General features: G+C 39.8%; 1 non-coding gene across 1 annotated transcript; it reads left to right on the forward strand.

Moving 5' to 3' along the window:
* Positions 1 to 830: 830 nt before the first annotated feature.
* LOC113715289 (small nucleolar RNA R71) lies at positions 831 to 937 on the forward strand. Its single transcript, XR_003453924.1, has one exon. It is a non-coding gene; the product is annotated as a small nucleolar RNA R71 (small nucleolar RNA).
* Positions 938 to 2,993: the final 2,056 nt, after the last annotated feature.

The raw sequence follows: 2,993 nt of genomic DNA on the forward strand, positions 1-2,993 counted from the left end.
ATCTTGCTTTTCACTTGGTTTAGTTTGGATTTAATAACAGGATCATCCAATACTTTGCCCGAACAAAGGGTCATAGCCTTAGTAGTTTTCTTAGGATTCACTTCAATATTGCTAGGCAATTTTCCTGGGCCTCTCTCAGCTACTGCCTTTGCCAGCTGATCAACTTGCCTCTCAAGATTTTGGATGTGTACTTGTTGAGATTGGGCAAGGCTGTAGAATTGGTCCATCATTTTGTCCACCTTTTGCATGTATTGCAACATCAACTCTTCAAGGTTAGGCTTTTTCTCTTGAGTAGGTTGGGGAGGAAATTGAGAAGCTGGTTGTTAATGTTGGAACCAAGGTGGTCCCATAAGGTTGATCCCTTGATTCTTCCAAGAAAGATTGGGATGGTTTCTCCATCATTCATTATATGTATTGGAAGAAGAATCATTCCTTGGTTGAATTTTTTGTCCACTGTATGCTCCAATGAATTGATGTCTTCTACCATGGTGGTAAGTTCTCTATTGTAACAATCAATAGCCAAATGCCCATATATATGACAATAAGCACACAGTTCCTTAGATTGACTTACCCGATTTAAGAGCAGTTGCATCTAATGATTCAATTCAGCAACCTGTGAACTCAAATTCTGTGGCACATTCACTTCATGCACTCCTACTCTCTTACCCCAAATTGCCTTTTGTTGAGAATTACTAGTCAACAATTCATACAGAGCAATTAAATATGCTGAAGTTGTATCATGAATATATTCTCTTGTAGCTATATCCACCATATTCTAGATTGTTAAGGTCAACCCATCATAGAAATGTTGAACTTGCAATGCTAATGAATATTGGTGGTGAGAGCATTGATAGAGTAGCAACTTGAATCACTCCCATGCTTCATGTATTAGCTCTCCGTTCATATGTGAAAATGTGTAAATCTTATTCCTTAAATCAGTGGTCTTTTGTGATAAGTAGTACTCGGTCATAAAGATGTTATATGTATCTTCCTATGTTCTCAAAGATCCTTCAAGTAGATGAAATAACCAAGACTTTGCAAGATCATTGACACAATAAGGGAAGCACCTTATTCATAAGTCATCCTCTAAGACTCCATTCAAAGGGAAGTTTTGCACCACTAAATAAAATTTTCTTATGAAAGAAAGCGGGTCTTCATTGGCCAAACCATGAAAAGCGAGCAGCATGCTAGAGTGTACCATTTTAAACTCATAATTTCTCGCCCTTTTACTCAGGTGAATGTAATAGGGAGAAGCCATAGTTATAGGACATTGGATGTCCTGAAAACGAAGTCCGATAGGTGGTTGAACTACCTGTTGTTAATTATTAGCATTATTTCTATTCTCCTTAGCTATCTCTTCTTCGTCAGAATTACTCGGCTCAGTTATCTCTAAGGTACTATGAAATCCTAGTGAAGATGGTTACTAAGCCTGTTCCTATAGACGTTTTTGCTTCCTTAAGTACTTTGCTATTTTCTTGACTTCAAGTCAAATTCCAAGTCACCTTTTTGAGATCGGGTCATACACCAAGTACCTAAGTAAGAAAAATCAAAACTAAAAATGAAGAACTAGAAGTAAAATAAGATAAATAAATAACTAAAGTAAAAAAAAAATTAAGCGTTGTCCCCAGCAATGGCATTAAGCTATGAATGTCTTGCTAGTGTAGCTTAACCTCTAAGAGCGCGGAATTGTGCGAAACCTAAAACTAGTGAGCAAAGAAAAGAAACGTTAGAGGATAAGGGAAGCTTGTATTGCTCTTGAAAACACTTGTACAAGATAATCTACAAATGAGGGGCTTTGGCCTATTTATAGCCAAACTAAGAAAACTTTACAAGTTTCTAGAGAATTCTACACTAAGTCTTAGTCTCTAGATAATTGACTTGTTGCGGAACGCCAAGGCATGGAGTTGGATGACCGAGTGCCAAGTAACACTTGAGGCTTTGAAGGATACAATAACGAGGGAATCGGTGTTGGCACTTTCTAACTTTGATAAACAGTTCAAGGTGCATACTGACACATCTGACTTGGCCATTGGAGGGGTTCTAATGCAAGAGGCCCATCCTATTACTTATGAGAGCCACAAGTTTAGCGATGTTGAGAAGCAGTGGTTGACTCATGAGAAGGGGATGCGAGCGGTCCTGCATTGTTAAAGGGTTTGGGAGTAGTACTACCTTAAGGCCGCCATGCCGTTCAAGATCAAAATGGACAATGGAACAGTGAGTTATCATCAGTTGCAAAAGAAACTCTTTAACAATTAAGCACAATGGCTAGACTACTTAGCTGAGTTCAAGTATAAGCTCGAGTATAATCAGGATAAATTGAATATTGTGGTCGACGCCCTTAGCCGCAAGAACGTTGTCACGCCCAGTTATATGACTGAGGGGCTACTCATGGAATGCACTAAGGAGGGTCTTCAACAAGATGAACGAGCACAAACACTTATGGAGCTAGCCAAGAAAGGAAAGACAAAGGCGATCTAGCTTGAGGACGGGATCTTTTACATCAAGGGCCAGCGCATCTATGTGCCGGACTGGGGCACTTGAGGAGATACATCCTTAAAGAATGTTATGACAACTAGTACATTAGTTATCCAGGCACACATTGTATATTGTTCCTCATGTGCAAATGGTATTAGTAGCCAAATTTAAGGGATGACGTAGATGAGTATGTGCGAACTTGTCTTGTGTGTCAACAAGACAAGGTGGAGAACAAGCCGTCTGTTGGACTCTTACAACCATTGCAAATCCCGGGACGCATATAGGAAAGCGTCTCCATGGACTTCATAGTAGGGTTGCCGAGATCAAAGAGATGCACAAACATGCTCATGATTATGGACCGACCATCCAAATATGCTACATTCATCCCGATCCCAAAGGAATGCATAACAAAGGTGACGACTAAACTCTTCATGGGCCATGTCATCAAGTATTAGGACTTGTCAGCAATAATAGTGGCTGATCGGGACTCACGATTCACGGGCAGGTTCTAGACAAAG

Source organism: Coffea arabica, chromosome 10c (genome assembly GCF_036785885.1).
Source record: "Coffea arabica cultivar ET-39 chromosome 10c, Coffea Arabica ET-39 HiFi, whole genome shotgun sequence".
Lineage (NCBI taxonomy): Eukaryota > Viridiplantae > Streptophyta > Magnoliopsida > Gentianales > Rubiaceae > Coffea > Coffea arabica.